This window comes from Callithrix jacchus, chromosome 15 (assembly GCF_049354715.1).
Source record: "Callithrix jacchus isolate 240 chromosome 15, calJac240_pri, whole genome shotgun sequence".
Classification (NCBI taxonomy): domain Eukaryota; kingdom Metazoa; phylum Chordata; class Mammalia; order Primates; family Cebidae; genus Callithrix; species Callithrix jacchus.
The window spans coordinates 64024352-64050603 of record NC_133516.1 but is presented as its reverse complement, the minus strand read 5'-3'; the positions used below and the strand labels follow the sequence as shown (position 1 = coordinate 64050603).

At 37.6% G+C, this 26252-nt stretch overlaps 1 protein-coding gene across 14 annotated transcripts in view; it reads right to left on the bottom strand.

The window, feature by feature from the left end:
* Nucleotides 1–26252, bottom strand: part of GRM7 (glutamate metabotropic receptor 7) — an 890997-nt gene that overhangs the window by 740469 nt on the left and 124276 nt on the right. Inside the window, exon 1 of one of the 14 annotated variants that reach the window (XM_035274736.3) lies at nucleotides 6200–6623. The exons of the other annotated variants lie outside the window; for them this stretch is intronic. The gene's annotated coding sequence lies outside the window, so the exon portion shown is untranslated. Of the gene's footprint in view, nucleotides 1–6199; nucleotides 6624–26252 lie in introns of those variants that run through there. 14 annotated transcript variants of the gene reach the window in all.

Here is a 26252-nt window from a genome sequence, read left to right as displayed (position 1 = left end):
AAGCCAGTCTGAAAGGGCTATATACTGTATGACTCCAACTACATGACATTCTGGAAAATGCAATGCTATGGAGATGGTAAAAAGATCAAGGATTGTTTGGAGTTAAGGGAGAGAGAGGGATGAATATGCAGAGCATGAAGCATTTTTATAGCAGTGAAAATACTCTGGTGGACACGTCATCATGCATTTGTCCAAACCTGTAGAATGTACAACACCAAGAGTGAACCCTAACATAACATAGTGACTTTGGGGGACAATGACGTGTCGATATAGGTTCATCCATTATAATAAATGTGCGACTCTGGCGAGGGATGTTGATAGTGGGGGAGGCTGAACATGTGTGTTGCTGAGAATCTAAATTGCTCTCAAACATAAAGTCTTCAAAAAATTGCGACGATTCATGCAATAAACAAACTTTAAATTCGCAAAACTTACTTTTATTTTTGCGACGAAGTCTCCCTCTGTTATCTGGCTGGAGTGCAGTGGTGCACTCTTAGGTCACTGCAACCTCCACTTCCCGATTTTCTGCCTCAGCCTCCGAGTAGCTGGGATTGCAAGCATGTGCCACCATGCCCGGCTAATTTTTGTATTTTCAGTAGAGACAGGGTTTCGCCATGTTTACCAGGCTGCTCTCGAAATCCTGACTGCAAGTGATCCACCCGCCTTGGCTTCCCAAAGCGCCAAGATTACAGGCATGAGCCACTGCACCTGGCCCACAAAACTTACTTTTTAAGCAACACTATTAACTTCCTAGAGAATTGGCATTGCCTAACATATAGGACATCTCTTGTGCCACTCAGATCCTCACATTTCCACTCCCATTTCAGCCACTGCTGTAGCAAGTATTTCCTCTTTGCTCCGACTAGCTTCCCTCAGGTGCACACTAATAGCTCCTAGCTTTGGAGCTGCACCATTTCCCCACTCGGTTCCTACCCTCAAGCTTCTTTGATGCCTCTGCAAGGTACCCCTGTGAAATTTGCTTGGTCCTTAGAATGAGCAGCCCAAAAATACAGTTTGTGGCAGTCAGGGCCGTGGGGCCACCTATGCAGAAAGAGTAATAGATAAAAGTTTTTTCTGTTCACCCCTAGTTAGAACTTCTCAGACATATTTAGAAAGTTCCACGGGGTCAAACACCAGACACCTGCAGGTGCAGACAATGTGATGACACAGATTTGCCCACTTCTCTGTAATTATACCCTTCTCTTTATTCAAAATCTCTGGAATCACTTCCAAAGTAAACTGGCATGAAATTGGCTCATGTGAATTTAGTTGTGCTGTAAACATAAAATATTCACCAGATCTCAAAAACTTCCTATGAAAAAAGAATGTAAATACAGTACTTCTTAATATTTGTTATATTGAACACATGGTAAAGTAATATAAGGATATATTCAGTCACATAAAATATATTCAGTCGCATAAAATACACTATTAAAATTAAAATTTCACTTATTTCTTGGTAACATTTTTCTTATCCTGGTTACTAGGAATTTAAAATTAGATCAGTGGTGCACATTTCTAATGGATGATGCTTTCTTCAGCTTTATGAAATAGCCTACATCCTTGCAATAAATTGTCTTTCCCTTTTATTTGGCTTACAAGTAATTAGGTGTTTGAAAATAAAGGACCTAACTAGTAAGTCTACTAGGACAATAAGTAAGAGGTGATTATATAATGTCTCATTTTTTCTTCACTATGTTCATTCAGTTAACTGAGAAATCAGGTAGTACAAAGACAAACCATGGCTCACAGTAATTCTCTAGGTCAGTGATTCTCAACTCCAGTTATAAATGAGAGCCATATGGTCAGCTTTTTAAAAGCTTGCGAGGATGGGGCTTCAATTGCATACCACAAAATCAGGATCTGTAAGGGATAGGCCCAGGTGTCAGTATATTTTAGGAACTTCCCAGGTGATAATAACGTACAGCAGGTGGAGAATCACTAGCACATCATATCGACATCAGATTTGTGAAAATATGTCTATTAACAAAAGATGATAAGCTTAGCATTACTTTTTACATACTTGCTTCTGAGTTTATAAGACTATAAACTTTTCCTCAGTTTCTGCATTATTCTGTTCAATACTGATCTCACTCGCTTGCCGAGCTCATAGCTTATTGACATTTTGTGGGTTTTAACAATAAAATTTTTCTTCTGGGTGTGGAGAAGACAATTTTTCCCAAACCTCTGTCTTTGTAGCCCAGCTTAGTTGCTTATTAGTATAATTATTAAAAGCACAATATAAAACTGTTTCCTTTTTATAAAGTCTGACTGGTTCTTAATTTTGTTGAAAATTGTCAGGAAAAGGGAGGCGTGGAAACACCAACAATCTCATTATATTAATGAGCCCAAAGTTCCCTTGTCTTTTATATGCATAGCTTTCACATTGTTATTAAATGTACAAAATTTAGAATTATTCTATGACTGGAAGGCTCCTCAGAGACATCAATAGCATGTTTCATTAGAGCAGTGGCTCCTAAGTTTTAAGTGCCTCTGAATCAGCTGGGGCTCATGTTAAAATGCATACTCTGCTTCAGGAGGTCTGGAGTGTGGTCTGCGACTCTGTTTTCCTTCTGGGCTTCCAGATAATGCTCACGCTACCAGCCCCAAACAACCAGTTAAGGAGCAGTGGTTTAAAACTGAGCTATCAAATAAAATGGCAATCGCCAGAATCGAGATTCTGTTGCCACCAGTGGGTGATGTTGGGAAAGTTACTTAATCTCCTTAGGTCTCAGTTTCTTTGTCCCTGTAACAACACCACAGTGACTACCATGTCATATATTGTACTTAGATTGCTGGTGCTAGATCATGTATTTGATAAAGGTGGTTTTATTTTATTTTTACTATCATTATGGAAAAATTTAATCCCCTACATTTAAAACTTGCCCAATTGTTCCACAGAACCAATATTCACAGTGTTTTAAATAAATGAAGACATTGACCCTCCCTAGTCTTACAATTTGTAACTCACACTTGGCTTATTTGAGTTCCTGCCTCAGGCAAGGGGCTGCTGAAACTCACCGGATCACAGCATACAGACAACAAGCGGCATCCATCATGATTGCTTCCTTATCCCTCCCTAATTTATGTTTTCCCTGCATGCAGCTACATCCCTTCCCTAGCTCTATAAACCCCGAATTTCAGTCAACTGGGAAAGATGGATATGAAACTGATCTCCTGTCTCTGTGAGTGATTTCACCCAAATAAAAAGCCTTCTTCTCTGGCAATACTCATTGTCTCAGTAATTGGTTTTCTGTGTGGTGAGCAAGGGGACCTAGACAGATCTCCTGGTGTTTTGGTAACACTTTTTCAGTTGTCAAAATGTGACCCAAAGAAAGAAAGTAATTTACCTAAGGCCATGCGTTTAGCTAACAATAGAGCTAGCCGGGATTTTAGCCCAGATTTCAAAACCCTTAATAAACTGTATATTCCTCTGCAGTAGCATTCCATTTACTGCTAAATGACTTTGGACAATTCTTTTCCATAGTCTTCGTTGTACTTTGTGGTAATTATTACCTATGTGTGTTTAAAAATATATTTAAAAATCCTTTAGAACTCCCTTCAAAGTGTGTAGCCTGATTACCCTCCCACTGACTGTGGGCTGGAATTAGTGATTCCTTTCTAATGAACACAGTAAGGAAGGAGTAACAATGCATGACTTCTTAGATAGACAAAGTCATCAAAGGCACTCTGGCCTTCTTCTTGCTCTCTCTTACAAAACTTACAATGGGAGAAGCCATGTCGTGAGGACACTCAACCAGCCCTGTGCAGAGAGGTTCACCTGTCAAAGAACAGCTGGCAGGGAAAATGGGACTTTCTGCCAATAGCCACATGAAGGAGAAATGTTGGAAATGTAGTCTTTTGCTCTACTCAAGCCTGAAAATTGTTACAGTCCCAGCAGACATCTTAACTGCCACCTGATAGACCTTAAGCCAGAACTACCTAGTTAAGCTTCTCCTGAATTTCTTGCCAATAGAAACTGAGATAATATATTTTTATTGCTTTAAGCTGCTAATTTTTGTGTTAATTTGTTATGCAGCAAGAAATGACTAGTGCATTATCAATCTCACATTCATTCATCTACCTATCAAATATCTATTGATATCCTACAATATCTCAGGTGATGCTTCGAGATGTTGGGGATACAATGGTTGAACATGCATGATACAGTCTCTATCCTTAAGAAACTTACAATCAGGGAGACAGATACATAGTCAATAACTGACAAATGACTTGAAGCAGAACACAGTAAATACAGAAAAATCTTAGTTATTATTATTTTTAAAACATGCTAATTTGGCCAGGTGTAGTGGCTCACACTTGTAATCCCAGTACTGTGGAAGGATGAGGTGGGTGAATCACTTGAGGCCAGGAGTTCAAGACCAGCCTGGCCAACATGGCAAAACCTCATCTCTAATAAAAATACAAACATTAGCTGGGCGTGGTGGTGCACATCTGTAATCCCAGCTACTCTCTGAGGCTGAGGCAGAAGAATCCCTTGAACTCTGGAGGCAGAGACTGCAGTGAGCTGACATTGCAGCACTGCCCTTCAGCCTGGGAAACAGAATGAGACTCTGTCTCAAAAAATTAAAAAAATAAAATAAATGAATAAATAAAATATTGCTAATTTTGCTGATTTAAACCCACTGAGCCAAACTCTACCTACTTCCTCCCTGGGTTCAAAGCAAGAAAGTCTAAGGTAGAGTCATAAGCTTGTGATGATGCTGTCCAGAGATTTTTGTTTTGGTTGGTTTTTTATTCCCTAGTAAATTAACAGACTTAGTAATGATAATTAGTACAGATAACATTACTTAAGGATAGGCATCCACAGCCCATATGCATCCAGATAGACACACACAAAAGCACTGATGGTTGTACACACTTTCTTGCCTCTGCCCAAAATAATCTACCAGAATTAATTAAGCCTTTATATCTAATTGTTTTTATATATTACAAATCAAGGGAGGGGCAGAATTGTCAGTTAACACCACAAAAAGCACAATCCAAATTGTGGAAAAATATACATAAAATGATGCAGATTCTTCAACAAATTAATTACCAAAAAAAGAGAAATAAATGAGAAAAGATAAAACCTATGAATAGATTAAAAATAAAAGATCTGAAAGATATAGCAAACAATTGCAATTGCTTTTATTTGGATTTAAAGAAAAATTTAAGAGAGGTTTCTCACTATTCTGCTCAGGCTAGACTGGAAGAGCCCCGAGGCTCCAGCAATCCTCCTGCTTCAGCCTCCTGAGTCTCTGGGACTGCAGGCACTCACAGGCATATAGCACCACACTAGTTTATTTGGATCTTAATTCAAACAAATTCACATGGGAGAGAGGATAAAGACAGAAATTGATATGTACTTAAAGAAACTTATAAAAACATTAAGAAAATGTAAACATTGCTTATAAATATGATAATTTTAAAATATGTTTTGACTGTTGTTTTTCTCATGAGGAGAGTCTCTGACATTTAGAGAGATCTGAAATTATTATGGATAAAATAATATGATATCTGAAGTTTGCTCCAAAATGATAAAGGCAGAGAGGAGGAGGGAAACAGGAAAAACCATGAGTTAAGAAGTTTTGAAGCTGGGTGATAAAGGATGGGGAGAAAAACGTATTTTTTTTCTTATATCTTTAGCTCATGGTTAAAGTCCTTATAAAAAATGACAGATTAACAAGAAAAGAGCATCCACATTTGCTTTTGGCAATATAATTTTGACATGTCACAGGAGCCTTTATAAGGCCATGTATTTAAGTTTCTCTTTCTTACTGTGTCTGAGCATTTTTTTAATGGTAGGGTTGATGAAGAATGGATTGCCATCCAGAAATACGATAGGGCAAAATGTATGTGGTCCAATGGTAAAAAACTGGGGGTTGTTGGGGAGGTCAGCTACCATTGCTCACACCTGTAATCCCAGCATATCAGAAGGAAGAAGCAGAAAGATTGTTCAAAGCCAGGAGTTCCAACATAGGGAGATCCTGTCTCTACAAAAAAATAAAAATAAAAAAATTAGCTGGGAATGGTGATGCATGCCTGTAGTCCTACTTACTCAAGAGGCTGAGATGGGATGATCACTTGAACCCAGAAGGTCGACGCTGCAGTAAGCTATGATAGTGACACTGCACTCCCGCCTGGGTGACAGAGTGAGAACCTGCCTCAATAAACAAATGAACTGGAAGAAACTTACAAGGCCTGTTTGCTCAGATTCTTCTAGGTCTGTGTCTCTGCATCTTTGGAGGTAAGGATGTTCCTTTTTCTCTGGGAAGGTACCAATTTTTTTTTTTTTTTTTTTTTTTTTTTTTTTGAGATGGAGTTTCGCTCTTGTTAGCCAGGCTGGAGTGCAATGGCGTGATCTCGGCTCACCGCAACCTCCGCCTCCTGGGTTCAGGCAATTCTCCTGCCTCAGCCTCCTGAGTAGCTGAGATTACAGGCACGCGCCACCATGCCCAGCTAATTTTTTATATTTTTAGTAGAGACGGGGTTTCACCATGTTGACCAGGATGGTCTCGATCTCTTGACGTCGTGATCCACCCGCCTCGGCCTCCCAAAGTGCTGGGATTACAGGAGTGAGCTATCGTGCCCGGCCAAGGTACCTCTTAATAAGAGTCTATGGTCCTTCAGTGAAAGGTCAGAACATTCTTCCTAGGTTCTATGACGTGCTTCAGTGGAGATGAATGGGGAAGGTCACAAAGACCTTTCTGCTTCTGCCTTTTTCTCAAATATTTTCAATTTAAAGTATTAAATATGTCAATGAGGGCTATTTGGGGGTAGTGTTTCCTGAACCCCATCATAGGCATATGGGATTTCATTAAATATTACTTTCTGCTCTTAAATATGTTTGAAATTCTAAAGAACAGTTTTTTAAATTAGAAGATTTTACATAATTAAAAAAAAGATTTTCAGGTTTTCAAATGCACTTTAAAAACCAAAGGATCAGGCAAGGGTTTGGAGCGGAGAGCTGAGATTGTCTCCTTTGATAAACCATGCCGTCTCGAGTGAACAAGGATCCTCACTCCTTCCTATCCTCTTTACTTGGCTGGCATCATGTACAGGATTCTCCTGGGCACTCAATTCATTTGATCTCTAGGGAAACAGACTTTTCCAAGTACCATTTAGAAAACCAAGCGTCAGTTATGGTACTCCAGTGGCAGGGAAAGAAAATGCAGCCCAAGAAACAGCTCAGAGGCAAGGTTAATCTGATTCAGCAGTTTAACCTCTTTCTGAGGTTAATTCAAAAGCTTATTTTATTTTAGAAGAACCTTCATTTGCAAGACAAAGGACAGAATAAAAATGAACCACATACACCCAAATAGCTGATTTGCTATTTCCTAAGGCTTTTGTTGGAGCTTAAATATAAAATGATACCTTTCCTACTGTTTCTATTACAAATTCACTTAACATTTTAAAATCTCTTTTTAATCCTTCAAGACTGAAGAAAAGAAACTTCCATTATCATACACATGGCTCTCAGTATAGGTAACTGCCTCTTTCTGTTCCCAGGTTTGCTTTCAATTGTTAGTCAATTACAGGAATAAGTTCTTGGTGTTATTAAATGGATTCCATTTCAGATAAAACAGATTTTGTACTGCTAAAACCACTGGCATTGAGTGATAGCTATGTAAATGAAAAGTAGGAGATAATTGCTCTGGCTCTGTTCTCTACATTAAACTAAGTACAAAAAATTCATGCAAAGAATAAAAATGACCACCACATCACCTCCTGATGGTAAGATACCACCAAAGACATAAAATGCTCATTTAAAATTAAGGCATTTGGTGCAACATGAGCATATAAACTTAAAAATGCTATTAAAAATAAAACGGCATTAAGAACATCAGAGATTTACCAATTCACTAATGGTAATAAAAGTTATTTTCTTTTACTTACAGAGCGTTCTTCTGCATATAAAGTTTCAACTTATGCCTACATTAATATTATTGATTACTATTATTATTGGTAACATTAATATATGTGCCAGGTATCATTATGATGTATATATGAGTCAGCTCATTTAATTTACATAACAATTTTTCAAACTAGTTATGACTTTTGTCCCTGTCCCCCAGTATTTTTGTCAGGTAAGAGATCCAAGGTTATGAGAGGACACAAACTATACATTGTAGAGTTTGCCAGAGGGGAACCAGGATACAAACTGAAGATCTCTGGCTCTAGCTTCTTGGTCTGGATCCTCTGCACTGTTTCTCAAGCTAGCACTCAACTCATGTGCTTTGAGGGACCTGGAAGTCCCTATCTTCGCCCTGGCTCTGCTTTTGCAGTTCTTTTTCTGACTGGTCAATGCGAAGGGAAAGAATATTTGTTAGCTTTTTTTTTTCATTTTCTGGCAGTTCCATGGTATTGAGCTATCCATGATCTTGCTCAGAAAATTTCCCACAGAAGGGACTGAACCTTGGAGGATGGTTTCTATACTCTGGCTCTCCACCCTGTACTGCAAGTGACAAAGATTCTCTCCTGGACCAAATCCTAACCAGGCTCCTCTGAACACTTCTCAACCAGCCCCTGATTTTTAGGTTTCTCTGTTTGTCTCTAACGTATTCTATTTAAGGAAAAATTCTGTTAAATCACTTTAGCCTTTATCTTCCATCCTCAATGTCTTAACACCCTCAATATCTGATTGCGTTATTTTTCACTGTCCCCAGGTAATATCTGATCACCTTGAACTTGCCTTCAGTCTTCAGCAAGAATCCTATTAGATCAGTTTAGTCAGAATCTCCCGATTTTTTTTTTTTTTTTTTTTTTTTGAGATGGAGTCTTGCACTGTCATCCAAGCTGGAGTGCAGTGGTATGATTTCAGCTCACTGTAACTCTGCATCCCAGGTTCAAGCATTTCTCATGCCTCAGCCTCCCAAGTAGCTAGAACTACAGGTACTTGCTGCCACACCCAGCTAATTTTTTTTTTTTTTTTGACTCAGAATCTTGCTCTGTCACCCAGGCTGGAGTGCAGTGGCACGATCTCAGCTCATTGCAATCTCCACCTCCCAGGTTCTTGTAATTCTCCTGCCTCAGCCTCCCAAGTAGCTGGGACTACAGGCACACACTGCCAGGCCCAGCTATTTTTTTGTATTTTAGTAGAGATGGGGTTTCACTGTGTTGTCCAGGCTGTTCTCTAACTCCTGAGCTCAGGCAATCCACCCACCTTGACCTCCCAAATGCTAGGATTACAGGTGTGAGCCACTATGCCCATCCTGAGCCACTGGCCTGGTGCAGAATCTCCCCTTATCTGTAATGTTTCCTTTTAGTAATTTTCTATCCACTGGCCCACACCCTGCTCCTTAGCTATAAATCTCCATTTTTCCTATTGTATCTGTGTTATATTAACAGGTCTGAGTTGAAGGTATAGCTGAAAATTCAATTGTTATTAATGCCAACTTTAAGGAAAAGTTTGCTTTTGATAAAGATCAAAGTTGCAAATGGACTTCAGAGGATCTTTTTAGGTCTTAACATTTTGAAGTCTGAGTTGAGAATCTGTGAAAAATACCTACGGCAAGGTATTGTACTCCATTTCAGGGGGTTCTCAGATTCCCAAAGCCCATCTAAAGGGTCTCCTGGAGGCTAATGGAGCCTAGTTAAGGACGTTTTCTGTGATAACTATCCAATAGACACATATCTGAAAGATGACAGCTGATCTTTCTCGCAACTGAAGGCAGATAATATGCACAGAATTAGAGAAATAACACTGCATATTGACCTGGGCCCTGTCACTTATCAGCTGTGTGACCTTGGGTAAGTTCTACAAAGCTCAATTTCCTCATTCTAAAAATGAGTTTATGTATACTTCATGTAATATAATTGTTGGAGGAGTTGACTATATTAAGTAGTTCCATATTTAGCACCCAGAAAATACTCAGTACATGTTATCAAAATGTATCGATGTGAAGATACAGTGATAGAGATATTCTTATTATCACTGTGACATGGAAACAAAAAGCCTTAATAAATCCAGGACAAAGAGGAGAAGTTTAGGAACCCGTTGTTTTATATCTGAGGACAGATTGATAGGAACTGGCTTAAATGAATAAAGCAGATCTATTTGCCTTGGGATAAACAAAGGCCTCCATGACAGCAAGAATTGATAATTTCGAAATTATTCCTTTAAGAAAGTTACTAATTTCTATTCATAAAGAGTTAACTTTTTGGAGAAGGTCTTTTTACATTCATTATTTCATCTAAGCCTCACATACAGTTTTGAGGTAGTCATTATCACCTGCATTTTTCAGATAAGAAAATTGAGTTTGACAAGAGTGGGGTGTTTTAAATTTGTTCTATTAATATGGAGCACAAACAGAATTTGAGTCTCATTCCCTAGCTCTAAGCTCATTCCAAGAAAGAAACAAGGATGGAGGAAGAAGAGAAGGAGAGGAAGAATAAAATCACAGAGGAAATTATTGAGTGAGCATACCCAGGCTCTGAAAGCCACTTATGGCCCCAGAATGAGGTTAAAAGCAAGAGTACTTCATTTGGAATTGCAGATATAAATCTGAATTTGAGAGGAACACAAAATCGTCATCAAGTAGTTTTCTTCTTTTCATGCAAATCAATTTTCTTTTAAGAAAATGCTATTTGAATTTTGTTTCTTTTTGTTTGTTGGAAGAGATGCAAATTTCCAAACAATTGAGTTTTTCACTCAGCAGCTTTCTCCTGGTTGAAGAAAGTTTTCTTAATTAAATGTAAACATATTTAGCAAATCAGTGTAGTAAGTGTCTAAAGGCCTCCTAGGACGATATGAATTGTCATCAGACTTTTCCATCAGTTATGAGTGTTTGATTTGAATGCCAAATAATTTCCTTAAGGACCAGGTTCTAAACAAAAGATGAGCTTGAATCAACAGCAAACTAAGTAAGCCATTCTTGACAATTTCTACCGATGCACCAGGATGCTTCATAAATACTGCCCAGCCCATTAGAGCTCTATAACTCCTTCTAGGTCAGAGACAGGCATTGTCACAATGAGAAAATTCATCCATTGTAGATGACCCTGTTAAAAAGGCCAAAGGACACCAATTGAGGAGGACATTAAAAAAAAATGCATCCTCATTGTTATTTACAGGTGTCATCCAAAAAAACACTGTAGCAATCTATATCACCTTTTATTTGCTTGTTAGATGTTAGGACATTTGCTTTAGAAAGAGTATAATTTACCTTACTTTTAATAGGAGACGGAACGTTTTGAACATTTCTTGTGTTGCTAGTTCTGCAGGTAGAATTGGGCAAGGAACCAAATGTCATTGATGTCAACAGTCAGTTAATGGGTGAATGGCCTGTTTCCCAGTACTGAAATCTCTCAAACCTCTGTGCAGTTTCAGAATGTGGGATAAACTGGAAGCTACTGCTGACTATATCATGTCACATATTTAGTGTTTTCTTCTCCAAAAAACAACTTGAACATTTTGTGGGTCATCGGATCATTTAAAACTCTTTCATAAGTAAATCAAAATTTATAATAAGAGGAAAATACAAGCCAGATTTTCCAGGGCAGAGCAAACTCAGACAGGAGTTGTCAGTTCAGAACTTTCCATCTTAGTCATGAGGGAACGTGAGATAATATGTTCTTACAGACTCTGAGCTATTCCAGATATTGAAAGATATTTGCTAGCAGGCTTCCTCAAATCTCTGAGAATGAGTGAAATAACAGATATGATTTCCATCTTTTGGGATATAATTTCTGCTATAGGAGAGTTACAGGGAAGGTCTAGAAGGCAAAAAAATATGAATAACAAACATTCATATTAATGTTTCCAACTCTTTTATAGAAACTGTTCCCTTTAATAGTACAATATGGGTTAGCTATGGTCATCATCTCCATTTGATTGATGGAGAAAGAGGCTCAAAGAGCCAAAGGAACTTGCTGAAGGATGTACAGCAGTTGTTAAATGGGAGAGCCAAAAATCAGGAGTAGGGACCGTGCCTCATCGTGAGCTTTTTCTTCATTAGCTACACCATCACTAATCATTTCAGAATGCAAATTTAAGCTGGAGACCCGAGTAGAAATACCTCAAACCAATATATTCAGTCTATCTAGAAATAATAACCAAATTAGCTCTAGCAAGCTATTGAGGTTTGTTTTTTTGTCTAATAAACATATTTTATACACATTGAGATATTCTGTACTGTTTTGATGTTTTCACATCTTTATTTATCATTATAATTTGTCAATTCCTTTGAAGGAAAGCCAACTCTCTTATCCCTATATTTCCTTCAGATTCTAACACAGAGTAGGTGCTCAGCAATATTTGTTTAACTTAATTCATTAGAAATATTTCAAGATTGTAAAATGAAATCTGTGTCCCTCTTGCCTTTTCAGTTATACACACAGCTATTTCATTTGTATGAATTCGTTTTTCAATTATGAAAATCGATTAAAATGTTCTGATTTCTCCTCCCAATATGATTTACTGTGACTTACACTACTACTGCATAATTGCACACTGAATAACAGCCATATGAAAGGAGAAAAAGGATTTAATAGCCACAATTCAGGAAGACATTATTACTATGGCAAAACAATAACTTTTTCTCTGGGCTTCCCCGCAGCCAAAGTAAAAAGGAAAGATGATTAGATTAACAATCTTTACAATCTGATGGAAGAACATTAACTTATTAAGATATGACATTAACAGGAATTTATTCTGTGGGCATTCCCATTGAGTGACACTACATTTCTTAGATGATAGCTCCCTTCACATAAAGACAGTTCTTCACACACTTTCTGCTAGTGATCTCAGTGGTATGACTACGAAATTCACAATACCAACTGAGTTTCAGTAAGAATGGGATTCTAATTAGGTTTCTATCTATTTTCCTATGTATCTAAAAATGATAAGGCTATGATATAAAGTAGACCAGAGCTTCTTCAATTTCTGGGGGACTCCTTCAAAATATAGATAGAAAGTCTTACTCCTCTGAAATTCAAATTAACAAACAAATGGATTTGGAGGAGAGCCAGGAGGGGAGAAGGTTGTCAAGTAACCATTTTCCTTCTGATTACAGCATCCCATTTCTTTATTTTTTTTGGGGGGGGGGCATTATACCTAGCCCCTATTTTAGCCATATGATTTGAATGGGTTTGGCAGTATCTCCTTTGTTACCTGAGCAGGTATGTGACACAGTTCTGGCCAGTCTGAGCATTCCTAAGCAACAAGGCAATGAGACTCAACACTGAGCCTTTCATTGAAGCTGCTGAAAAAGAGACAACCTCTCCATGCTAAATATAGTGTGAAAATAGGTACTCAGCCTTGACTCCCTATAACAAGAAGCAGCAGAGATATATAGAGAGTGCCAGCAAATAATTCGATGTCATTTTTGGTGCTTCTGGATTTTTCTGTATCTGAAGTAAGACTGGATTTTTGAATTTAAATTATAAATTTGATGCTTGCTATTGCAAGAGGCATACTAACAATGGCTAACTATCAATATTAAGAATCATACAAATCTGCCTGGAGGAGTTTCATGATGAGTCCAATTAGAAAACCACTGCATGAAATGTTCTTATGAAGTATGTCTTAAAATATATCTGCAAATACCCAAATTAGCATATGGTACTATTGAACATAAGTTTATTCATAGAATTCAGTAAGTATTACTGAAAACTTTAAGATGCTTTCAGAACTTCAAAGGTGCCAGGATTATAGGTTAAAATTGATTTATCAGACTCTTAAAATAAAACGTTACTCATGTGATATGAATGAGTTATAGATTTGACAAAAAATATGAATCTCATGTAGTTGGGGATAGAGGTAAAGCCAATCAAGGCCTAAATGGCTAGAGTCCCTGGATGGCCACATCCGGCTATGAGCAGTCTTTGCACTTTCATAGAAGGTAGCCTGACCCTGTGAGGAGCTACTGAGTAAGCTCATGGTCCTTACTGGCAGTAAAAATGATGACTAGTATCTGGTATCTGCTGCTCCACCTTGACATGTGACTCGTTCAAAGACAAGAACTACCATCTAGCCATCTATCTCAAGAGCCAGCAGCCAAATACAGACCTTCCCTTCGGGCATAAGCTGCACCAGTGAGCTTCTTACTGAGTGTGATGTGGAGCTAAAGTGCAATTTGTAGAGGGTGCTGTGCCTGGCAATGCCAAGCAAGAACTTCTGACATGCACAAGCCCAGCCAGCAGCCTGAAATCTAAGTCTCATTTATTGATTTGCCTGCCTGTCTTTTGTGTTTTTTTGAGGCATTTGTTGGACGTGTTTTTTGGAGTAACCCAAGCTTTCTGTAGGGTCTCTAATCAAATAAGACAGTGCATTTTGTAAATTAGAGCTTCATTATTATTTTGAAATACTTGCCATGAAAAACATGGATTGGATTTTTAATCCATTCACATTTTCAGAATAAATGGAAAAGAAAGAGCTATTACAATCTTTAAACATAATTTGGTATATGTTTTAAATTGTTATAAAATGATTTAAATTGTTTTATTATCTACTTGTGTGAAACAAGTTTCTTGTTAAAGATATTTATCAAGAATTTGAAGCGATTGTCATTTAAAAAGTCTTTATCAGACATTTCATGTAACTCTTTCAAGTATAAGATGAGTTCTTAAAAATAGTTTCATTCTCAATGGGAAGTTCAAGTTTCTCACTAATCATAACTAAAGGGATTGTATTTGAAAGTTTTATCCAATTCATATTTGTCCTAATACTTATATTTTATAATTACAACCAAAGTTATAGAATATATAAAAACAATTGTTTTTGCCAAACCTTGTGTGTATACTTCCAAGTTTTCCCAGTTCATCTCAATATATCATATACATGTAACTATTTTTAAAAAGCTTTTACTATGGTAGCAAGCCTCTAAAATGGGCCCAAATTATTCTCACCTCCTGTTATTCATACTAATTATTTATTCCTCTACCTCACTGAGCTTGGGTTAAATGTATAATCATGAGATATTGTGGAAGTGATGGCATATGACTTATCATGTTCTGAGCCCTTTGGGATCACTTATTCTGGGGGAAGCCAGCAGCTATTATGCAAAAACACTCAAGCTTCCCTATGAAAAGTTTCACATTGCAAGGAACTGAGGCCTCTCTCCAGCAACCACAGCTAACATGCTAGACATGTGAGTGTATCATCTAGGAAGTAGAACCTCCAATGCCAGATAAGTCTTTTGATTACTTCATCCCTAGCTGGTACCTTGAGTAAAATCTCATGTGATACCCCGAGTTAGCTAACCTGCTCTAATTATTCCCAACTCAAACAAAGTAGATGAAATAAGTTTTTATTTTTGCTTTAAGCTGCTACATTTAAGGGGAACTTGTTACATAGAAATAGATCCATGTACCATTGGATTATATCATTATTATAGTAATACGTTGCATTACTTACTACTATAGCAGCAATCACTCTGCACTTAGCTACAATTGCAAAGAAAAGCAAAATTAAAGCCTATGCTTAACATAGACATAGACTCATTCACTAACTCAGTGACTCATTTCCACCTATCACTCTTATAGTGAGCAAAAGTTATAGTTGTAGACCAGCAGCATATCATCATCTCATCAAGTTTTGTACGGTATAATCTTTGAGGACCAACCAAATATGTTAAATCATTATACTGTGACAATCTATTCCATGTGCTCCTTGTAGAGCATTATACTTTTTTTAAAAAAAATACATATTTATGGCTGGGCATGGTGGCTCATGCCTGTAATCCCAGCACTTTGGGAGGCTGAGACTGAAGGATCATGAGTCAGGAGATCAAGGCCATCTTGGCCAATATGGCGACACCCCATCTCTACTAAAAGTACAAAAATTAGCTGGGTGTGGTGGCATGTGCCTGAAGTCCCAGCTACTCAGGAGGCTGAGGCAGGAGAATGGCTTGAATCTGAGAGGCAGAGATTGCAGTGATCCGAGATCTGAGATCAAACCACTGCACCCCGGCCTGGTGACGGAGTGAGACTCCACCTCAAAAAAAAAAAAATTCTATCTAAATGACAAATGTTAACTGCATATATTTAAAAGGTACAATGTGATGTTTTGATATATGCATATACTGTAGAAAGAGTAAATGAAACTAATTAACATATCCTTTGCCTCACTGACTTATCCTTTATTTTTTTGTGGTGAGAACATTAGAAATCTATTCTTTAGCAATTTTGAAATACACTATATGTTATTATTAACTGTGGTCACCATGCAGGGCAATAGATCACTAAATTGCGTGCCTTTAGTCTGAGTACTCTTGATCAACATTTCCAGATTGTCCATCCCACTTCCCCTCAACCCACAGCCTCTGTAAACACTTTCTACTCTAAGTTTTGTTGAGATACACTTTTTTCAACATATAAATGACATCATACAATATTTGTCTTTCTGTGCCTGGCCCATTTCACTTAGCTTAATATCATACAGATTTATCCATGTTGTTGCAAGTGATTGAATTTTCTTCTTTTTAAAGACTGTATAGTATCCTATTGTGTTATATACCACTTTCTTTATCGACTCATCTGTTGATAAACAATTAGGTTAATTCTATATCTTGGCTATTATCAACAGTACTTAAGTGAACCGGGAGTACAGACAACTCTTCAGCACACTGCCTTCAAATTCTCTGATTATATGCCCAGAAATGAGATTGCTGGATGATTGGGTTCTTCTATTTTTTAATTTTTTAAAAGAATCTCCATACTATCTTCCAAAAATTCTATACTATTTCCATTCTCATCAACAAGGTACTGTAGTATTATAACTCTTAATGTCTCTAACATTAGGCTAGGGACCATTCCTGTTTTTACATATATCCATATCCACAGTTGCTAACAGAGTACTCAGGATAAAGTAGGTGTTCAACAATATCCTTTCATTTATGGATTCTAACATGTATTTAAGTTTTTCCTATGTATATATTAGTGATTCTTCATCAGTGTATATGCATTTTTGAACAACATAAGAGCTATTCTTTAATGAATAATATTATCTGTTAGACACACAGTTCTATAAACTAGATTATTAAACATTATCAGAGAAGCCCTATGGTTATCCTGTTTTTCAGTTGAGGAATCCTAATCTAATAAAGGTTATACAAAATTCGTGAAACACAAATCTAAAAAGCTGAGGAGTAAGATTTAAAATGTGGCAGGTCTGTTTGATTCAGAGCCTGTGTAGCTAACCACTATACCCCTAGATAATACCTTCCCTTTACAATTCCTTATGATTCAATCTTCAAAAAGGATTGTCTTCTTCCTACTTCCCTTTAAAAAAAAACTAAAACAATAGATATAAGAAAGTCTTTCAAATTGTCTAGAAAGTTTCCCACTAATTAATGTAGAATGTTGCAGCTATAATGTAAGGTTATTTTAACCATTAATCCAAAGCATATAATTAAAGATTAAAATGAATTAAATGTCTCAACTAAGTAATTGGCAAAGGGGACTTAATGTGTATACAGTAAGAGTCCATACACACATATGTCATTTGCTGAAAAGAACTGATGTGCTGATGGGACTTCCACCTGCAAGTGGTATATAATTCATGTCTATTGTAGATAAAAATTTGATGTAGGATTACAAATATGAAAAATAAAGTTTTATAATAGATTTGGCTTTCATTCAAAAGAGTTTGTCCAAAGACAAATTCATAAACAAAACTTACATTGAGCACATTCTGTTCAAAAATAAATTAATTTCAAAGCCCTTAATTTAGTTTTTAAAAGTGAAATCATGTTCTTTAGCAACTCAATTTATCTGTAACTTGCAGTTTATTCAACTCATTTTAAAAGTTAATCTTATTATATTTCAAACTCTGAAACAAGCTGTTCTTCATATGTGGGAAGAGTTTATTTGCCAGTTTACAAATAGGTGTGTTTTTCATTTTGTTTTAACAGATCTACAAATAAGCTCATAATTAAGTAGCTCATCTATAAATTACTTACACATGAAGTTAACATGTGTGTTTTCTACCAACCAGAGCATATTCACATGCACAAAAAGACAGTCTTTATTTTTAATTTTTTTCAATTTTTGAGGCAGGGTCTCACTCTGTCACCCAGGTTAGAATGCAGTGGCACAATCACAGCTCACTGCAGCCTCAACCTTCCAGGCTCAAGTGGTCCTCCTGCCTCAGCCTCCCAAGTAGCTGGGACAACAGGCATGGACCACCATGCCCAGTCAATTTTTAAAAATGTTTTTGTGGATTTGGGTTTCACTATGTTGCCCAGGCTTATTGTATTTAAAAAGGCTTCACATGATTATAAATTCTCACATTGTTTCCTTCATTTTGGGTTATGTTGGATGACTAGGGTAGCCACTATTACCATTCCCTAAGCATGATTTTCAGGAAAAGGCTATTTATACTACTGAGTAACCCTACAATTGGCAATGTAATTCAAGCATATTCTATTTTTTCTAATCTTTGTTTCCTCTTGTTTCTGTCCATTGATGTATGTCTTGAAGAATAGTGGTAGTCAGAGTTCATTCACATCTCTGTTCCATTGTCTGGCTCTATCCTCTCACTTGCTCTAGCCAATGGAATGTGAGCTGAGGTAACATACACCATGTTTGAACAATGTTTGACTCTCTCTCTTGCTTTTTCTCACTCCAAAGTAATGACTGTCCCAAAAAGTAGCCATTCCTTGAGCCTGAGTCCCAGAAAGAAAAGAAGTGACAAAATGCATCAGTCAGTACACAGATGCTGACATATTTCACAAAGACTTGTAACTGTAAGCCACTAAGATCTGAGGATTCGTCATTAAAGCAGTTGGCAGATACAACCATACTTTAATAAGATTGTTGTACAACATAAATAAGATGATGTTTTTGAAAGGGAAGTTACCATTTATTAATGGTCTACTGTCCCATTTAATACAGAAATTAGTCACATAAGAATTTGTATACCTGTTATACAGACAAGAAAACTGAATCTCATAGGAATTAAATTTCCCCAAATAACAGAGCAAATGAGAGACAGAGATGGAATTTTAAATCCATTATAATGGACTCTACTTGTAGTGCATGCTTGTCTTATTATGCTTTGAAACCTCAGAATGTGCTTTTTAAAAATGTCACATCCTTGGCCATGTGTGGTTGCTCATGCCTGTAATCCCAGCATTCTGGGAGGTCAAGGCAGGTGGATCACCTGAAGTCAGAAGTTTGAGATCAGCCTGGTCAACATGGTGAAACTTCATTTCTAGTTAAAAAAAAATTAACTGGGTGTGATGGTGGGTACCAGTAATCTCAGCTACTTGGAAGGTTGAGGCAAGATAATTGCTTGAACACATGAGTTGGAGGTTGCAGTGAGCTGAGATCGTGCCACTACATGCCAGCCAGAGTGACAGAGCAGGACTCTGTCAAAAAAAAAAAAAAAAAGTCACATCTTTTTCATTACTGTTGTGTTTGCATTTATATTGATGAAAAAATGTTACAAAAAACTTTAGCATGAGAGAATAAATCTAGAAAAATATTATGTAAGCTCCTGTGTTATATTCAAGCAGTATATAATGAATCCAATATATTTTATTATTGAAAGTATATATTATGTTCTAAATCTTAATTTGAAAACAAAATTAATATATCTTTTTTACAAAAACTGGTTATTATATCCATTAAGCTATGAAAATATTGATATGGTTTGGCTGTGTCCCCACCCAAATCTCATCTTGAATTGCAATTCCCATAATCCCCAGTTGTCTTGAGAGGGATCCAGTAGGTGGTAACTGAATCATGGGGGGCAGTTATCTCCATGCTCCTCTCATGATCGTGAGTGATTATCATGAGGTCTTATGGTTTTGTAAGGGGCTTTTCCTCTGCGTCACTCTGCACTTCTATTTGCTACTGCCATGTGAAAAAGGATGTTTGCTTCCCCTTCCACCATGATTGTAAGTTTCCTGAGGCATTCCCCAGCCATGCAGAACTGTGAGTTAATCCAGCTTCTTTCCTTTATAAATTACCCAGTCTGACATGTGTCCATAGAGAATGGACTACTACACTAAATTAGTACTGCAGAAAGTGGGATGCTGCTATAAGGATACCCAATTGTGTAAGTAACTTTGGAACTGGGAAAAAGACATAGATTGGAACAGTTTAGAGAAAACAGTTCTGAAGAAGACATAAAAATGGAAAGTTTGGAACTTCCTAGAGACTTAAAGGGCTTCAGAAGACAGAAAGTTGTGGGAAAGTTTGAAACTTCTTAAAGAATTATTGAATGACTTTGACCAAAATGCTGATGGTAATACAGACAATGAAGTCCATGCTGAGGTGGTCTCACATGGAGATGAGGAACTTGTTGGTACTGTATAAAGGTGATACTTCCTATGCTTTCACAAAGAAACTGGCAGCATTTTGCCCCTGCCCTAGAGATTTGTGGAAGTTTGAACTCAAGAGAAATGATTTAGGGTATCTGGTGGAAGAAATTGTTAAGTGGCAAAGTGTTCAAGAGAAAACAGAGCATAAAAGTTTGGAAAGTTTGCAGCCTAACAATGCAACAGAAAAGAAAACCCATTTTCTGGGGAGAAATTCAAGCCTGTTTTAGAAATTTGCATACGTAACATCGAGCTGAATGTTAATCACCAAGGCAATGGGGAGAATGTCTCCAAGGCATGTCAGAGACCCTGTGGCAGCTCCTCCCATCGCAGGCCCAGAGGCCTAGGAGGAAAAAATAATTTGATAGGCTAGGCCCAGGACCTTGCTGCTTTGTACAGCCTAGGGACTTGGTACCCTGCATCCCAGCTGTTCCACCTCTGGCTAAAACAAGCCAATATACAGCTTGGGCCATGGCTACAGAGGGTGCGATCCTCAAGTCTTGGCAGCTTCCATGTGGTGTTGAGCCTGCAGGTACACAGAAATCAACAGTTGAAGTTTGGGAACCTCCACCTAGATTTCAGAGGCTATGTAGAAACACCTGGATGTCCAGGCAGAAGTTTGCTGCAGGAGCAGAGCCCTCATGGAGAACCTAAGCTAGGGCAGTCTAGAAGGAAAATGTAGGGTTGGAGTCCCCACACTGAGTTTCCATTGGGGCACTGCCTAGTGGAACTGAGAAAAGGATCACCATCTTCCAGGCCTCAGAATGGTAGATCCACTGACAGCTTTCACTGTGCTTCTGAAAAAGCCACAGACATTCAACACCAGCCCATGAAAGCATGGGCTGTGCCCTGCCAAGCCACAGGGCCAGAGCTGCCCAAGATCATGAGAGCCCACCTCTTACATCAGTATGACCTGGAGGTACCCTATTGGATTTCAGAGTTGCATGGGGCCTGTAGCCCTTAGCCCCTTTGTTCTGGCCAATATCCTCCATTTGGAATGAGCATATTTACCCAATCCCTGTAACCCCATTGTATCTATCTAGTAGATAACTTTTTTTTTTTGAAAGACATTTTCTCTTTTTGCCAAGGCTACAGTGCAATGGTGCAACCTTGGCTCACTACAATCTCTACTTCCCAGGTTCAAGTAGTTCTCCTGCCTCAACCTCCCAAGTAGCTGGGATTACAGATGCAGGCCACCATGCCTGGCTAATTTTGTATTTTTAGTAGAGATGGGGTTTCACCATGTTGGCCAGGCTGGTCTTAAACTCCTGACTTCAGGTGATCTACCCTCCTTGGCCTCCCAAAGTGCTGAGATTACAGGTGTGAGCCACTGTGCCTGGCCCTAACTTGCTTTTGATTTTACAGACTCATAAGATGAAGGTACTTGCCTTGTCTCAGATTTGACTTCAGACTTGAACTTTTGGACTAATACTAGAATGACTTAAGACTTTGGGGGACTGTTGGGAAGGTGTGAGTGTGTTTTGAAATGTGAGGACATGATATTTGGGAGGGGCAAGGAGCAGAATGATATGGTTTCAGGATGTCCCCACCCATGTCCCCATGTCTCATCTTGAATTGTTATTCCCATAATCCCAACAAGTTGTGGGAAGAACCGGGTAGAAGGTAATTGAATCATGGGGTCAGTTGCCTCCATGCTGTTCTAAGATAGTGAGTGAGTTCTCATGGGATCTGATGGTTTTATAAGGAGCTTTCTCCCACTTTGCTCTGCACTTCTTGCTGCTGCCACGTGAAGGACATGTTGCTTCTTCTTCCAGCATGATTGTAAGCTTCCTGAGGTGTCTCCAGCCCTGTGGAACTGTGAGTCAAGCAAACATCTTTCCTTTTTAAATTACCCAGTCATGGGTATGCCCTTATAGAAGGGTGAAAATAGACTAATACAAATATTAAACCAAAGTTTCTATTAAAGATGATAAAATAAATTATCACTTTAGAAAATTGCCCCCTGTAATGGTACCTGACCAAGAAAATACTAATTATTGAAAGTAGCTAATAAAACTAGCTTAAAATAAAAAAAAAGAAGAGGCCAAATGAGCTATGGAACAATTAATTTAGTGTGTTTATATTACACGTTTATCCTCTCTCACAGAGAGAAAAATAATTAAATATGGGATTCTAAGATTATTAACATTTTTCTTGCTTTTTAATCATAACTTCTTACTACATTGCAAGTACCTGATAATTTCTATTCTGAGGCATTTCATCTGGATTCCCTATGTTTGTAGGTAGGTCAGGGAATTGTATCAATATTTTTCCTTCCAGACTTCCTTTTGTGCTTGTCCATTCCCTAGATTTTTGTTGAGCTGTAGGGATTTGTTTGTCAGGGATTTTGTTCTGGTGAGTAAGACCCTTAAGGTCGCATAAGGAATCCTTGGCTCTGGTTTCCTTTTGCAGGAAGAAGGAAATCAGCTACATGAATGACAGAGGGAGATAAGAAATAAAGGCTGAAGAGAAGGAAGATACCCTTTGCTTTTATGATAGAAAATTTGAGCTATCCAATGATTTTGGCTGAGATGGCTCTCAGCACTCATGGGAGGAGAAGGTGAGGCATTTTATCTTCAAAGAGATATCCAAGAGTTGTGAGGTTTTACCCAAAAGAAGCACATTTTTAGAAAATAGAGTTCAGGAGCAAACTCCCATTGCCTAGAGAGCTCCTGACTGCATCACAGAATGCTGCAGTTTATTGACATAACAGTTGTGCTTTACAAATTACTCTTTAAAATAAATTGTTCATTTATTATGAAACATTTCAGAAATGATTTTCTTCACTTTGGTTTTTGAAATAATTCTATTAAAAATTTGTAGAAATAAGCTGGGTGTGGTGGCTCACACCTGTAATCCCAGCACTTTGGGAGGCCAAGGTGGGCAGATCACAAGCAGGAGATCAAGATAATCCTGGCTAACAGGGTAAAACTTCACCTCTACTAAAAATACAAAAAATTAGCCTAGCATGGTGACACATGCCTGTAGTCACGGCTACTTGGGAGGCTGAGGAAGGAAAATCACTGGAACCTGGGAGGTGGAGGTTGCAGTGAGCCAAGATTACACTACTGCACTTCAGCCTGGGTGACAGAGTGAGACTTCACCTAAAAAAAAAAAACCTTGTAGAATTATATACATAGAAAAGGAAATGTCATCAGGTGTACAGCTGGATGCCTTTTTATGAAGTGAGCATACCTATGCAACCAGCATCAAACTTAAAAAATAGAAAATCAGTAGTGTACAGAAGCTTCCCTTTCACTTCTTTTCAAACCTCTATAATTAGAATTTGAACTCAATTATTATTAAAATTAGAGTTAAGTGACAATGAAAGAAGGCAGGAAATTTCTTCCCATGGTCCCTTGCTTATATGTGTTCTCTTGGTACTACTTTTCTGATGATCACTATTGCCTTTCAGAAATAATTTCTTTTCCTTTTTTCTCTGTTCAATTTTGAGAAAATTTCTAAATGTTCAGCCTGCTTTAAAAATAGCTGTTCCAATTCAATTTTATGTCATTATTTCTTTGATACTTCATATGATTCAGTTATATTAAATAAAGCTCCAAAACCAAATCAATTTCACATGGTTCTATTTTAACAAATATTTCTATAGAAAAGTACAAAATTGCCATTGCATCCTAACAGTTTTCCAACAGATTTCCTTTGTAAAGTGTAATGGAAGTTAGGCATTGTAGTCTTGAGGTTTAAAGTAGCCTCAACACCTCTGACGTTTAAAGCAGGTGTCAATACATTATGGCCCATGCGCTGAATCTGACTGCTGTCTGCTTTTATAAGAAAAGTTTTATTGCAACACAGACATGTCCATTAATTTAATTTTTATCTATGGCCATTTTTTTTTGTGCTACCCTAGCTACAATGACAAAATTGAGTAGTTGTAATAGAGATCATGTTGCTTACAAAGCCAAAAAATATTTAATATCCTGTCTTTCACAAAAACGTTGGGGGACTACTGCTTATACATATAAAATGTATTTATTGCCCATGTCTCATAACAAACATAGGTTGGCTGAGAAATATTATGTTCCTTATTTATCAGAATGAATAAGTCACCATCCTTTTATGATGCCAACAATCATTTACCAATGAAAAAGAGAGCATGGAAAGTTGGGTACCAACTCTGAAATGCATCTCTTCTACTTGCTTTTTATTAGCCAAAGTCACTCATGCAATTCTGACTAATTGTAGGGTGGTGAAGAGTGACCTGTGATGTGCAAGTGTAGCCTGTGAAGAACTGGAAATAGCTGTGGTACATCCTTAAATAAAATCTCCCGTTTAACATAGAAATACAAAATCCAACTTGACCTAATCACCCAAATGCACAATTTCACATGAAAGACTTCAGAAAAACAATAACAATTATTTTTAAAGCAACTAGTATATGATCAGGTGTTATGACTATTAAAAACATTTTGGAAATATTGTATTTCTATCACTGGCTGAAGTCCACGAAGGAAAAAAAAAATAACACAAAAACCTGTTTATCAAGCAATAAGTTGTCTCTAAGAAAAAAAAGGTATAATATTTAAAGAATCAACATGTCCAGAATAAACATCTGACCAATGTTCTTTTTTAAAAAGAATTTCAGGTTCAGGTGCAGTGGCTCATACCTGTAATCCCAGCACTTTGGGAGGCCAAGGTCGGTGGATCACCTGAGGTCAGGAGTTCGAGACCAGCCTAGCCAACATGGTGAAACTCCATCTTTACTAAATATACAAACACCAGCTGGGTATGGTGGCATGCACCTGTATTCCCATCTACTCAGGAGGCTGAGGCAAGAGAACTGCAGTGGACAGTGGAGGTTGCAGTGAGCCAAAATCTCACCACTACACTCTTGCCTGGGCAACAGAGTGAGACTCCGTCTTGAAAATAAAAAACAAAACAATTCAACAACATAAAAGAGCTTCAACTTTTTGCCTTAAGCATTGAGATATTATGGCAATTTAACTACTCACAGGGTCAGTTTAGAAAGTAGTGCCTCCTTTCTGTGGACTCTTAGAACATTGTTACTACAGTTTATTAAGAACAACTAAGTCTATGTTTCATTAACCAAAAACAGGCAGAAAATATGACAATAAGAGAATTGTTTCCCCTCTCCCAGCTAACATACTCAGATTTCCTTTACCACAGAAACAAAACCACATTCCTTCTCCTGTAACCTCCCTGCATAGGGTCTATAGGTCTCTACTCACATTGCTCCCTCACCATCAAAGTCTCTGAAATAATAATTTACATGATTGCACAATCCAAGGATCTTTCTCAATCCTGATTCTTTTTAGAAATATTTTACCTTGAAAATGCCTCTTTTGATGGCTTCTATTGATTCAACATTTTCTTCCTTTCTTCTACTTCAAAATATCCCTTTTCTATATGCTGCATTGCTCTTTATATGGTAACATTACTAAGATGTTATTTGCCAAATTTCCACTAATCAATCAATTATTTTTTTTTCATTTTTGGCAACTCTATTCTCTTTTAGGCAGCTATGATCTCTATGTAGCTGAGTCCTAAATGTACTTCAGCCCATGCTCCATTCCCAAATACTGCACCTACCAGCACAAGTAGCTGAAAATGAATTCATCCCTTCTTCCCTCAGTTCTATTTTTTGCTGACTGCCTTCTGTGTGCCATGGAAGAACATAAATTAAAGCCCTTATTTTTACATCTGCTTCTACATGTAATCTATCGTTAAGCCCTGTTTGCTCTAAAACCAAAATTTCATGATATCTTTCCACCGCCAACATCCTTTTCAGACCAACAGAGTTGCTTAGCTTCAATGCTGCAATATGCTCCTGACTGGCTTCTCTGCATAGATTCTCTACCACCTCCAGGCTGTCTTCTCTGATACCAGATGAATTGTTACAATACGCTTTTCTTTTCAAGTTAAGACCATTCAACCACCAACTACAGTACAAGTCACCCAACTGGGCATCCAATGCTTTCTTCTACTCTTTCTTATGACTGTTTATCT